This window comes from Canis aureus, chromosome 22 (assembly GCF_053574225.1).
Source record: "Canis aureus isolate CA01 chromosome 22, VMU_Caureus_v.1.0, whole genome shotgun sequence".
NCBI classification, from domain to species: Eukaryota; Metazoa; Chordata; class Mammalia; order Carnivora; family Canidae; genus Canis; species Canis aureus.
Genome location: NC_135632.1, coordinates 50430160 through 50444147, shown reverse-complemented (window position 1 = coordinate 50444147; position 13988 = coordinate 50430160). Strand labels below are relative to the sequence as shown.

General features: G+C 48.1%; 1 long non-coding RNA gene across 3 annotated transcripts in view; it reads right to left on the bottom strand.

Moving 5' to 3' along the window:
• The window catches only part of LOC144294203 (uncharacterized), a 112634-nt gene that overhangs the window by 23842 nt on the left and 74804 nt on the right, over positions 1-13988 (bottom strand). For all 3 annotated transcript variants that reach the window (XR_013361665.1, XR_013361663.1, XR_013361664.1), the window contains exon 3: positions 6595-6709. This is a non-coding gene — a long non-coding RNA (uncharacterized LOC144294203). The remainder of the gene's footprint in view (positions 1-6594; positions 6710-13988) is intronic.

Sequence of the window (13988 nt, the reverse complement as noted above, 5' to 3'; positions counted from 1 at the left end):
GAAAAGGCTGCCTCTGGGTGCAGATAACCTTCAAACTTTTCAGGCCTCGCCCAAGAGGAGCAGATGAAGGTCAGGGAGAGACACAGGCACAAGCTCAGGAGTCACCTGAGATTGGCTCCACCTGACTTATTACCTAAGAGGGAGAATTAAACTGTTGACAAGGACCTTAGATACAGAGGCAGAAATCTCTCACACTTTTCTCCCTCCTGTCTTCTCTGGGGGTCATTAAAAAAACAGACAACTCGAGAATTGGTGGCAGCCAGAGATCCTAGCCATCCCCATTCTGGCTGGTGGGTGATTTGGGAGCAGCCCTCACGTTTGATCAGTTTGAGACACATAGAGCCCTTCACAACTTGCTTTGCGTCTGGAAGATGACTTGTTGCACTTCACCACAGTTGGTTTTACCTCTTCCAATTAAGTATTTCTGTTGTAGTTCTTTCTGTGATACATTATTCATTGAGCATTAATCCCCTTAAAATTGGTCTTTGCAGGGAAACTTTGCTTTTTAAAAATCAGTAAGTGTTTAATAGAGGGAGCTGGTCTGGGCTCTGCTGATGGGCAAGCAGCTTCATAAAGGCAAAGCCCTGGCCTCCCTGCTCCTCTGTGCACACTCCCAGCCTCTGTCCCTGCCACTCGCTGAAATGCATTTTCTGCCTCTCTCTCAGCTAATAGACTCTCTTCAAAAATGGAAGTTAATCCTTGGGCAATGCGATGTTAAACCGCCTGAGGAAGAATTAAATATTTCAGAAGAGAACATGGTAAAAAATGGCAACTGCTATTTTAGATTCTTTGAAAATTTAAGTAGGAGAGCAAAAAATAGAAAGCAGCTTGTACTTGGTACAATGGATCTAAGTTCACTTTTGTGAGATTCTTGAGAATATGCAGGGAGACAGAGAAACAGCAAAATGCTTGGACACTGAGGTGACCTGGCCACTCTGGTCAGAGTTGCAGAGGCCCAGAGATGGTTCCAATCCCTCAGAAGTGAAAAGAACATGCAGTCTGAAAAAAGAAAATTGACCTATTTCCCTTCCCCTTGTCATAAGGTAGCGGGTAAGTAAAACTTGCACCTTTGCGAGGAGCAGGCTCTGGAGATGGGCACTTGGGTGGCAGGCCTGAGTCCCTGGGGACCGGCCCTTTGGCTTGGGAAACACTTGGCCTCGGTGCCCACAGGCCACTCCTCTGAAAAGCAGAAGTGCCAAGAGAGCCTGTGGGCAGGGCAGGTGTGAGTCTTGGTGAGTGGTGAGCAATCAATACACGCTGGACTATGAGGATATAATAATGAAACAGACTTAGGCTGGATACATTTTTACCACAGAAGTACAAAGAGAAAGCACTCTTTCCTCTATAGACAGAGGCAAACCAGGTAATTGTAAAAATGCTGCAATCATTTTTCTATCCTGTGCTTTTACGATCCAATTTATCGCCCTGCTCCTCACAGCTGCTTTCCAGAGCCCACAGACTGTGGTTAAAACATATTAACTGGAGTCAGAATAGCAGGTTCAAGTATTTATGTATTTATGGCTTGCCTCAAAGAGGCACAAGTGATGTGACTTCAATTGTTTTAATTTGCTATGCCTTGTCTCCCTCTGCCTCAAGGGGCTCTGCACATTCACACAGCCAGCCAGCAGGGAGAGACACCCCCTTGGGGGTCTGTGCCACTCAGACAAGGGTGTGTAGGTCCAAAGGCACCTCTAGTTCCAAAACCAAACCACCTGGGATGCGATGTGCGCTCGGAGCCTGATCCGGCCTGAAGACATCTCAATCACACATTATTAGGGGCAGCTCTTTGGCTATTCAGCCTTTGGTTTTGAGAGTTTTGAGACCAGTTTTGATTCCCCATGATGGGGGTCAACCATCATGAGGACCTACTCTGTTGCTGAGGGCACTGGGGAAGGATTGCATAACCCAGAATCCCTCAGCATGCCTGAAAATGCCAGAGGTGGCACTTGTCATTGAAGGAAAATGCCTTGACCCAAATCCTGGATCTGGGTGTTGTGAAGCACACAGGGGAGGGCACACAGTACCTCGTCCTACACTGGCACACTGACATTGTTAGTCTGTAGTGTTTTAATGTAGGGACGGCTTGAATTGGGGTCCTCTGAACTGCTCCTGAGCAGTTCTGGTTAGGGTGGAAACAGCTTGAGCTGGTGCTCACACTAGATGGCACAGTTAGGAATTAGGTGCTTAGCTGGATGGGTCTGACACCACCATTTTCATCTGAGTGCCCCTCATCAAGAGTAACTGATCTGTATATGTGCCAGTCTCCTTTCTGAAGTGGGAATTGACCAACCCCCCACTTCACAGGCATCCAGCATGGCAGTGAGCTGCCGCATGTAGTCTGGTCCAGTCCTTGGAATACAGTATGTGCTCAGTAATGCTCATTCTCACTGGAATGCGCTGCGGATAGATACATTTGGACCTCTCTGAGGTGAGCCTGTCATCTCATAAGGAGTGAATCAAGTCTCCATAGTGAGCCAGGGATTATGGATGAAACTGTACTGCTTGGTGAGCTTGAGTGGAGAGAAAACAATCCAGAAAAAGAAAAGAAGATGACTAGAACCAGGGATATTCAGACCGTGTATGCTGATAAATGCCTCACTCTGCTTCTGAAAAATCCAGTTCAAGAAGAGGCAGTGGAATGGGGTGGGGCTGGAGTAGGTTGATTGGGTTTTTCCACCTCAGTGACCTTAATTTTCAGAGTAAACTGTCTCATGACAACTACATCCCTAGGTCTCAGCTCACCACCCAAAGATTACAGGTACATAACAGGTAACAAGGGAAAGGCAGGTCCCAGCTGAGAACCTTTGGAGGTGGAGAAGCCAGGACACTGCTTGGCTCACTCTTAGCCAGGGAGAGGCCTAAGTGGGGGTCTGAGAAGTCCCCCTCCTCAAACAGTCTGTGCTTTTCAGATCCAGAAGAACTCTGACAGCCCTCTTCAGGCAATGAGTGAAAAAGACACTGGGGGACTGCCTTTCTGACATGTACCAGGACAGCCAGAGTGACAGGGAGGCCAGCCTTGCAGACAGCAAGGTTAAGGGGGCCTTTAAAGGGGCTTGTGAACTATCTGCCTTCATCTATGACTCAAATCACCCCAAGAAGTTGAGGGAGCCCACTTTTAGGGAGCACAGGGGGGCAGGAAGAGGGGAGTGGTGGTGAAACACCTCTAGCATACCATAGCATAGGAGCATAGGAGAACCATCTCAGGAAGATCAGCAAGCCCAGGGCTAATCTGTGGCACACTGATTACTAAGTTAACTTAAAATGTGCATGACAGGTTTTGTGTCCAGAAGCATCTGTTTTTGAACAGCACACTCTGTCTACCAGCAGAGAACATCTGAAGACATATTCAGAGAGTGATGCACTAAGAGGAGCAAGTGATCTCACTGCTTTGAGCTGCATTTCCTTTTTCTTTCTTTCCTTTTTTTTTTTGGGAAGGGGAGGGGGGTTTGTATAGATGTTTCTCACCCAGTTCTTATACTTGTGATCACCTAACTGCTGCTTCTTCCCCTGAATCCCCACTCAGGTCATTAGAAGAGGCCTTCCATGGCCTGGCTGTGCCCAGTGGCTCCAGAGACCGCCAGCACCTGGCTGGGGAGCTGGTGGGAATGCAGACCCTCGGGCCCACCCTGGACCTACTGGATGGGGAGCCTGTGCTGAACAAGCTGAAGAAACCTGCTCTCAAGCAGATTTTGCTAACATGTCGATTCTGGTGAATTGAAAAGGAAGGGGAAGGGCTGATTCTTACCAGGCTACTAGTTCGAGAATATTATTCTCAAGCACCATGTAGGTCAGATTTTCTGAGGACAAAAATTAAGGGGAAGTAGAATTTGGAAATTCTGGTTTCTGCTAGTTTTGTAAAAACAAATCATAGGATACAAAGGCTCATCAATTGGTGGGTGTTCACTCTGTAATCATCATCATCATTACTCAGTTTTCATGGATTACTAAAATATTTTTTCTTTTTTACTATTATGCTTTTTCTGGAGGGAGGACTGACCAGAGATGTATACCTATGCCTGGTTATTGGACTCAAACCTGCCCCTTCCCATCGGGTTCCTCCGCATAATCTTCCATGCCCTCCCCTGCATAAGCACAGCCACCTGTCACCACTCAGGCTGCCCAGCGCCCACCTCCCTGCACCATCTCCGTCAGTCTGTTGTGGTGTCTGCATCATTTCTTGTCTCCCTCACCCTGCAGTGGGGGAGGTTGGCCTTCAGCAGACACTTTGGCAATGGTACCCATCTCTCTGGTGGGGAGAGGCAAGTGAGGCTGGGATGCGGCTGTCCCTGGGTTCACCTTTGGCTAGTCCCTCTCCATGTGGCCTCTCAGGTTACAACCCTCCTCCAGTCCCCCGTAGGCTGGCTGCCACAGCTCCCAGTCCCTAGACTGCACCTCTCCGTGTCTCCCCACCCCCTGCCCATATTTCTGTACTCTGCCTCTTAGTCAAACTCTCCTCAAATGACCCAACCTGAGTGGCCATCTGTCTCCTCCTCACCCCTGGCCACTGACACATGGCTCTACTATCCCGTATACCTCACATTCCTGAACATCCCCACAGCCTTATGAAAAATAAACCCAAGGGTGGTTTCTTTCACCTTCAGCCTCTTTGCACTACGTCTGATAGTTCCCCAAACACCTCATGTTCAGCATGTCTACAGTAACTCCTTTCACTCTCCAAATTTGCTCCCCCACCCTCTTCCAAGGACATCACCACTGCCCCCTCCATCCAGGCTTCTATCCTGCTTTCACTTCCAGAGTGAGGGATGAGGGATGGCCTCCCAGACTGCACAGGCCCCGTGCCCCTGCATACAATCTGGTGTCTCACCACCTCTCCACCTGAGGACACCCTGCAGCCTACTCTCACCTGTGGAAATGAATCCTCTAGCAGAGCTCCAGTGCGATGCACACTGCCACTCAGACACCACGCCCTTTCTACCCCTTGCTCTTATTCATGCTGCTCTCATGTTGAGGATCAGTTCCAACCCCAGGCATCATTCTAGTTCAGATCTGGCTCAGGAAACCCTAAGGGGCTCTCCTTTTCTCTCATTTCCTACAGTCCCTTATTTTCTGTCCCATTTATCATTAAACAATTAATCACGTCCTACTTCTGGCTGCCTTGATCTGCTACAAAAGACACATGTTTAACTCTTCAGCTGCACCTGCCTAACTGCTCCAACCAGACCTGAAGCACTCTGGAGATGTGACTACTTATTTTGTGTATCTTGATGTCTCAGCATCTAGCAAAATGCGATGCGAACAGAAGGTGCTGGAAAAACAGAGTACAACCCTCCATTTTATGGCAAGGGATATCTGAAAAGATGGTAGAGGCTGTTTTGGGTTCTCCGAGTGCCCTGTGAAGCAGTGAAAGTGCAGGGACAATCACTTTAATCATGGTTGTGCTCCAAGCCACCTAAAATGAGGTTTCCAATTTCTGGTTTCTGTCTTCTATGTATGTCTGTTCTCATTACAACTGATTAAATATATCACAGAATTCTATTTTAATTTAGGTTATGACTTACAGATGTTTTTCCCCAAAGGTGCTGAGATGTTTCTGCATCCTGACCCTCATGTGAGACCCTCGTGTGACTGCTGACCCCACCCCTACTCAGGTACAAACCGCAGCTCCTGACCCTCACCCTGTCTAATCCATTCTTCCCACAGCAGCAAGAGAATGAAACAAAGCTGATCATGTCATTCTCTACCACCTCGACCTTCCAGTTCCCCAAGGCCGTCCCTGCCTGCTGTCCCTGCTGCCCATCAGGATACCTTGCCCTTCCCCCAGCTTCTGCGCAGCCCCCTCCCCCTGGCAGCTTCGTTAACCCATCCTTCGGCTTTGTGCCTAATGTCACTTAATATCTGTTCGCTCTCCCTCCTGCCCCTAAGACATAAACTAACAGGCAGCAAGTCTGGTCTGATGCCCTCTGCCTCCTGAGCACAGTAGGTCATCAAAATGTCAGTTTCACTTTCTGCAAGATGAAACTGTAACAGCGTGGGATTCAGGGATGCCAGTCATCCCAAGGAGTTACTCCCTAATAGCCCAAAAAGTGTCATTCTTGTCTCAAATTAATCTGGGCTATAATACTCAGAGAGGCTTGTTCCATCCTTGCTGTGGAGTCCTCAGGTGGTATGGAGGTGACAGGCTGAGTGAGGTCCCCTGTGCCTGCAGTAGCAACAGATGCGTCTCCTACTCTCCACTGGCCTCACTGGAGACAGCTAACCACTGAGTGGTCTTGGAGAAGTTACTCAGGTGTTGGTGCTTGGTTTTCCTTCTTTATTTTTTATTGTAGTAAAATATACATAAAATTTACTAATCATTTTTAAGCGCATAGTTCTGTGGCATTAAGGACATTCATATTGCTGGGCAACCAGCACCACCATCTATCCCCAGAACATTTTCATCTCCCCAAAGTATAAATACTAACTCCTCCTTCTAGTACCCCTGGCAACCACCATATGATTTCTATGATTTTGGCTACTCTATGAATTGAATAGAAGAGGAACCATACAGTATTTGTCTTTCTGTCATTGGCTTATTCACTTAGCATAGTATCCTCAAAGTTCATACATATTGTAGCATGTGTCAGAATGTCCTACCTTTTTTAAGGCTGAATAATAATCCATTGTGTGGATAGACCACATTTTGCTTGTCTGCCCATCCTTCCATCTGTCCACGGACAGTTGGGTTGCTTCTACCTTTTGGTCTTCCTTCCTGTAAAAGTACAATTATAGTTTTGGTCTGCCTGAAAAGACAAAGCCAAGCACCCCTTCTCTAGACAACTGTAGCATGGGTGCTGATGCCCCGCCCATATTCCTGGGTACCAGTTGGTGCCACCCAAGGTTTCTTGCTCCAAGCTTGGATTCTCTCTGCCTGAAGCTACAGAGGGAAGGCTAGAAGTGCTGGTACATTAACAGCCCAGGAGCAGCCCTCAACCAGTAACCATGAGAGGTGGTGGGTGAATGTTTCACTGAGCTCCTTCACCCCTCGGTGGCTGTAGTCACGAACTTTTGAATGAATGCCTGCTATCCTGCCTTCCCCTCTGGCCTAACTATTGTTGCCTGGGCTCACCTTCCAGATACATTATTTGCACCTGAATCCTCTCAGTGCGGGCTTCTGGAGGAATCCAAATTAATGCCCACACCAAGCTCACCCCTGCACAGAGGCATTGATGGAGGAGGAGCAGACAGGCACATAATGTGTACTCTGCTGACTGAGAAGCCCATTATTCACTCACAGGGGCAATGGTCCCCACCTGTAGTCCAGGGGTACCCAGGGAAGATGGGTAGATCAGCTGGGGGATCCTGCCCTAAATTGTCCTGGAAAGACTCTTGGAAAATGAATGAGGAGGATCTTTTCTGACTGCTCCAGGCTTACGATGGCAGCTATATGCTCCTGCTAAAACAGGCCAAGTCACCCATCTGGATTGTGGCGGCCTCCCCTGCCCACTGTACCAAGTAGTATCTCCCCATACATGGTGATGCCACAACTATTCCAAGGCTAATGTCCCAGGCAGAGACCTCAGGGACAGTCAGGTCCCATGCAAATCTCACTCCTACAGACATAACACCTGCCTACTTTTGGTGGCTCAGTCAGCCCCTCAGTGCAAATGCAAGGGTGTATCATGTCTCATCATGCTTAGGCAGCCAGGGTAGAGGCACACCTTGAAGAGTTATGCATTCGGACTAAATACCCAGGCCACATGGGCACCCGCCTCCCCTACCATGGGAGCAGAGCACCAAGTGTTTCTTGGAGTCACCAGAGCCTCCCGGCTGCCTTCCCATCTCTTTTCTGTCGTGACACTTGTTCTGCCAAAATGACCCTTTCCTGCAAATTGTAGAAGATTTCATAACTTAGCCACACGGCTCTGGTAACATCAGAAAGGTGAGAGCCAGAGTGTGAGACGTTACTGGAGCAGGCATCCTCCACACCATCTGCTGTCACTGTGTCATCTAAGTGGACTTCATGTGGTTAATGAGGTCACAGGTCATCTTACCCTCCACCCTGATTCAGTGCCAGGTGACCAGAGGATGACTGCTTTTCAGCAATGCAGTTGGAAGTCCTCAGCTGGATTGGACCTGCTGTGGATGCAGGGCTCTGAAGTGTTAAGAAAGAGCTGCTGATTATAAAATGGAGCTCTCCAATTCCACTAGGCCAACTTCTTCTTCCTCTGCTCAGAGCGTGTTCTGATCTGCCCACCAAGGCTGGGAGTAATACCTGTATGTTCAACAAGTAGAGACTGATTGTTCCCCTCTCCCTGACCTGTGGCACTGGGGTCTGTGGCAACACAGAGAGCCCTGAGCCAGGGAGGGGCTGCCCTCTGGGTGCGTCCAGGCTAGCCAAGCCCCAACAGTGAGCGCTGTCTGCAACTATTTCAAGTGCCTTGTGTCCATTAACTTTTCAATCTTGCGGCAGCCCTTTGAGGAAGGTATTATCATCTGCATGTCACGGAATGAGGAAACAATGGAACTTCCCTGCCTCAATTCACCCAAAGTCACCAGGCTATCAAGCAGCAAGCCAGGATAGCAGGCCCCAGCACCCACATTTATTTTTTAAAAGATTCTATTTATTTGAGAGAGTGAGAGAAAGAGAGAGAGAGAGAGAACAAACAAACATGAGCAGGGAAAGGGAGAGGGAGCAGCAGGGAGCCTGATGTGGGGCTCCATCCCAGGACCCCAGGATCATGACCTGAGCTGAAGGCAGATGCTCAACCGGCCAAGCCACGCAGGCGCCCCAGCTCCCACACTCTTAACCACTGTGCCACATCAACTCCCCAGAAGCACAAACGAGGGTGATCTTTACATTTCCCATAATCACTACATCAGCTGTCACCCTTTCTGAGCCTCAGAGCAGTTGTCTCACTGTCACAGGGAATCCACAAGGAAAAACAAGTATCAATTCACCTTTCTGAACATGCCAAGCTCTGCTGACCCTTGTGCAGAGCAGTTTTGCATGAATAATAGCTAAAGTCAGGGTTTTGATGGAGAGAAACAAACCACGATGTCTTATGAAATGTTAATCAGGGTGGTGAGGGCTCTGAGTTGTGACAGAGGTTTCCCCTACTGCAGAGGGCAGCCTCTCATGAGGCTTTGCCATCCTGCTCCCAGGAGTCACTGAAACCACCTTAGCCCCGTCTGCTCTGCTGTGGTACAGATACTCCAAGGTGCGACGATCTCAACAGAATACGGCATGTACGCAGAGACATTTTTGCATGCAGACATGCAGACACACACGCTTTCCATCTGGGTTGTTTTAACACAGAGTCTGCACATCCCTATGGTGGTAAAGACAGGGACATTCGTGCCTAGCACTGTGCTGGGAACGACTCAAGGCTCTCGGAGTCTAATGAGAAAAACAGACCTGAAGAGCTTGCTTCAAGACACTATGATAACAGCACTGGTTACACAGACTCTGCCAGGAGTGGTGTGGGGCACCTGGGAGCCAGGGAAGGCTTCTCAGGAGAGGCGACGTATGGCTGAATCTCAAATACAAAGTAAGAATCACTTACAGTTCTACAAAAAACTAAGCAAGGCAATGGTGTGATGAGGAAGAGACACTTCCTGGTCAGAACTGTGGAGACAGGCTTTGGGTATGAGCTGGAGAGGCAGAAAGCCTAGATTTAGACCCTTGCCTTCTTGCTGGGCCTGAGACCTTGAGCCATTTATTGCTTCACATGTCTCCTTGCCTGTTGAATGGGGACTGCACTGTCTCATGTAAACCTCAATACCAAGAGCTTAGCCTACTCAGCATCTGTTCAACCAACTGCTTATTAAAATGGTTCATGGATAGAGTCAATACTTGGCTTGTTTTCTACTATGACCATGTCACTTTGGTCTCAAGATGGGGAAGTGCCCCCAATCCAGTGTCTCAGAGTTCTGCAGGGTCCTTGGCTCCTGGATTAGACCTTGAAACATGAATAAAAGAGGGTCTTTTGGTTTTTATTTATGAACTGCCCACGCTTCCTCACAGAATAATGTTGGAAAATACAGAATTGCCAATATGCTACCCTGAAGAGGCAGGGGATTGTCAACAGGCTCCAGGAGGGAACAGGAAAATATATCTTCTGTTTAGTACCTTTAGGCAAGCCTCCTGCCTGCCATTTAAACGGTCATACCCTTTGCAGAAGGTATGGTGGGGTGGAGTGGGGTATGGAGGCTTGGCTTAGGGTAAAGGGAATTTTCCCCAAACTGACAGTTAACTGTGGTAAATTGCAGAGAACCGAGAAGCAAAGTCCCCCTTTCAGAAAACAACTCACAAATAAATTGCCAATCAATACAGCCCTAAGTCCACCACAAATTCCCCTTCAAGATAGCAAAGGAAAGGGGCCAGGGAAATTTATAATCTCTTTTCCTAGGCATGCATCAGCCTATATTTTTGACAGGCAGTAACAGAAAGCAGATTTCCTGCATGCTTCTATTCTCCTTGCTCTTGGTTCTTGAACTTGATTTCTGCTCCTCTCTGCTCTGGTAACATTAAATTTATTTTGTGATCCCGACAAGTCTAGTGACCCAGACTTGTATGAGCCTTGCACAGAATTTTAACTACAGTTCTCTTCTGGACTTTTCATGGTTTATATGTTTCTTCAATTTTCCTGGCCCTTGGTCCTTGGCAAGAGAGAACCTAGAACACAGCACTATGAGTGAGCTGCCATATTGACTATGGCAGGACCAGGGACCAGAACCATCTTCAAGACAGGCTTCACAAAAGGAACTGGGGGAGAATAACAGAGAAGGTACAGTAGAATAAGAATCGTTTTAAAGGGACTAAATTAGAGGCTTCTAGAAGCTACCTTAATAAAATCTACAGAAAATGGTGATGTGATGGGACACACCAGCCTCTCTGTCCCCCAACAAAGATCACCAATCAGGCTGCTATCCACAAACAAGACCACTCTGGGAGAGCTCTAGAGTCTACTTGAGAAATTTTAGCAACACAGTGGAAAAAACCTGAGAAAACCTGCATAAGAGAGAAGGAAGTTTCATTTTGCATGCATCAGCCCATCCCTCAAGACAGCATTGATCATCACCAAGAGAGAACTTCCAAGCTACAAAGAGCTCCCCTCTCTAGGAAAGGAAGAGCAGATTGAACTAGCTTTTCCAGCTTTTTGGGGTAAGTGAAGGTCCTGCTTCGGCTTTGCCCTAGTTCCTTCTCAAAATTTAATGTGTACGTGAATTACCTGCAGGTCTGGGGGGTGGAGTCTCAAATTCTGTTTATAACAAGCCCCCATGGAACACAGTTTGCATGGCAAGATTCCAGATAACCTAATTCAACCATCTCATTTTCAGATGAAGACACGGGTCCAGAGTGAATGAGTAACTTGGGGAAGGAACTCAGAGTGAGAAATGAGTCTAAAATCTATGTCTGTGATTCCTGGCCAATAGTTCCCAAAGGAGCCTTCCCACCAGCTCTGCCCTTAGTCATCCAAGCCCACCAGGAATCTGAGATAGGAGCTCCACTTCCCCAGCTGATTCTAATGCTCAACCAGTTTTATTTATTTTTATTTTTATTTTTTTTATTTTTAATTTTTATTTTTTTGCTCAACCAGTTTTAGAGGCCAACAGATGAGCTGACCTCTCAAACTACCTTTCAGCCTGGGATGGTGTCACCACTTGAGGCAAGGCTGGAGACCAGGTTGCTCGTTGTACCACCTGGTAGCAAGGGGGATTACGGGTATGTTGCAGGAGGGTGAAACCAGGGCCGCTTCCCAGAGTTAACAAAGGGGTTATGAGAGTAGCAGGGGATCCCCACCCTCCATCTCACTTTGAAGAGAATCAAAGCCACCATGATGAGGAAGGGACACCAATGAGCTACTGTCATTGTGAGGAGGATGATCTGGATGTCTCAGTATCTATCAGAGAAAGTAAGGAAAACTGAGGCTGTGGTCTCACTGTGAAGGGAGACACGTCTAGAAAAAAATATCCCTTTGAAGAGCTTTTGAGAATCAAATGAAAAATATCTGATGTGGGACAGTTTTTCTCTGAAATTGTGAGTGGCCTGCTGGGTGGCTTCTGTGCTGTGCAAGAGCATGGTTATGAGGATGGTGGATTTGGGGGTGGGGTGGGGTTTGGGGTTTAGGGTTTCCTCCTGCTTATAAGGAAGGAAGGACACAGAAAGAAGGTTCCACTAAATGAGCCTCCAGGGAGTGTGGGGCTGTGGTGCGGGCACTACTGAGCCAGATTCTGACCCTCCTTCCCCTTTGTTTGCCACACGGATTTGCAATTCTTCCCACTAAGGAGGGGAGGGGAGCCTGCCCCTTGACTTCGGGTTGGCTGCATAACTCAGTTTGGCCAGATCACCAGGGACCTGATGCATTTTTACTTGCTCCATCGCCCCTCCGCCATCACCCTGAACAGACTGACTACTGTGTTACTGGTTGGCGGTGTGAAGAGTGCAGCCACCAGTGGCCACCACCTGAAGCACAGAGGCGTCACCAAGCCGACCTTGGGCCAGCAGAAGCCCAGTGGCCCTGCAGAGGTGGGCAACACAGAACTGTTGAAGTCCTGAGGCCGGGGCACTCCATGATATAGCTGCACCTTTGGCACAGGAGCGAGGAGACCGGCACTGGGCAGGAGTGCACTCCCAGGGCCCAGTCAGCGCTCTGCTCGGGGCCACCAGCTGTTCCAGAAGACTAACAGCTGAGCCGCTAATTGAGAGGACAGGACAACTTTAGTAACCGGTCATCACGGACTCCCAATTTCGTGATCCCTTCTGCATTTCAGACCTTTGCTCTCATTCCTACACATAATGAAAAGAAAAACCAGACTTTTAATCACGGTGGTTGGCTGCAAAAAGTGACACTTTTGCTAATAATAAACATGCGATCGTTAATGCTTTACCACATCACATGCCTTTGGCTCAGGTCTCCTGGTACTTCATAAACACGTCCTCATTCATCATTTGGAGGCCTGAGGTTTCTGCTCACTCCCATGGCGAAGAGAGGCAGCTAACTCCTGGCCTGGGGGACCTTTCCTGGGGTCCTGAGTTAATAGGATTCTCCGAGGGACGGAGGACAAGGAATTACCTATGGTCTTGTTGGAGAACACTGACTCTAAATAATTTCCTATCCATGCAACTGCTCACCATCTCAGTGCCTGACTTGGATTTTAATCTGGTTCAGCTTCTTCCTGACTGTTGTGACCTTAGGGAAATGAACTTTTCTGACCCTCTGCTCCCTCAACATAAAACCTTAAGAGTTGCTGTCAGGGTTCTAGATAAGAACTACATAAGAAAAAAACTTCTGGTCTTATGCTTACATGTGTAGGTTCTTAAGGCTAGCTGTTTTCTTTATCAGAGCACACAGGAAGGAGGGTTGTCGTGTGTGAATGTATACGTTGTTAACTGCAAAAGACGCCTAGCCAAGGAGGCAAACAGGGCTGAAGTCCAATCCTTGTCTCCTCTGTGGCTTGTAGCTGTCCAGAAAAAAGGGTCCCTGTTCCTAACTTGCACTTGCACACAGGGTATAAGGCAGACCTGATGGCCCAGCACCCTGAGAGTCAAAATCACTTTTGTGTTGAAATGTCTCTGAAAGAAAGTGAAAACCCATCACTCGAGTAGCCTGCAAATAGTCATTCAGCTTTTTTTTTGATTGAGCACATCTGGGGAGACACCTTGGAATCTGTACTCAAACTCAATGTCTGGGAATGTCTGTCCACACCGAGCCTCATGAACCACTGTGATGTTTCTGGTCTCCTTGGCTCAGGCCTGGGCTCTTGAGAGATAACAGCAGGTCGAACAAACAAACAGGAAATAATCTACACCAGTTCAAGTTTAAATCCCAGGGTTAAAAATCCAGAAATACCCGCTGTGTCTTGTTAACAAGAGCTTCAGTCAGCAGGGCCTCCCAGAGCGCTTGGGGCAGGGGGAGGCCAGGCGCAGAGGGGGCACGTGGCAGAGGGGCAGTTGGAAGGCGGCCGGGTCTCTGACAAGTAGCCTCTGATGTACACTAATGATAGGAAAGAGCTTGGCCACCGAAGGCAATTACAGAGGATGAGAC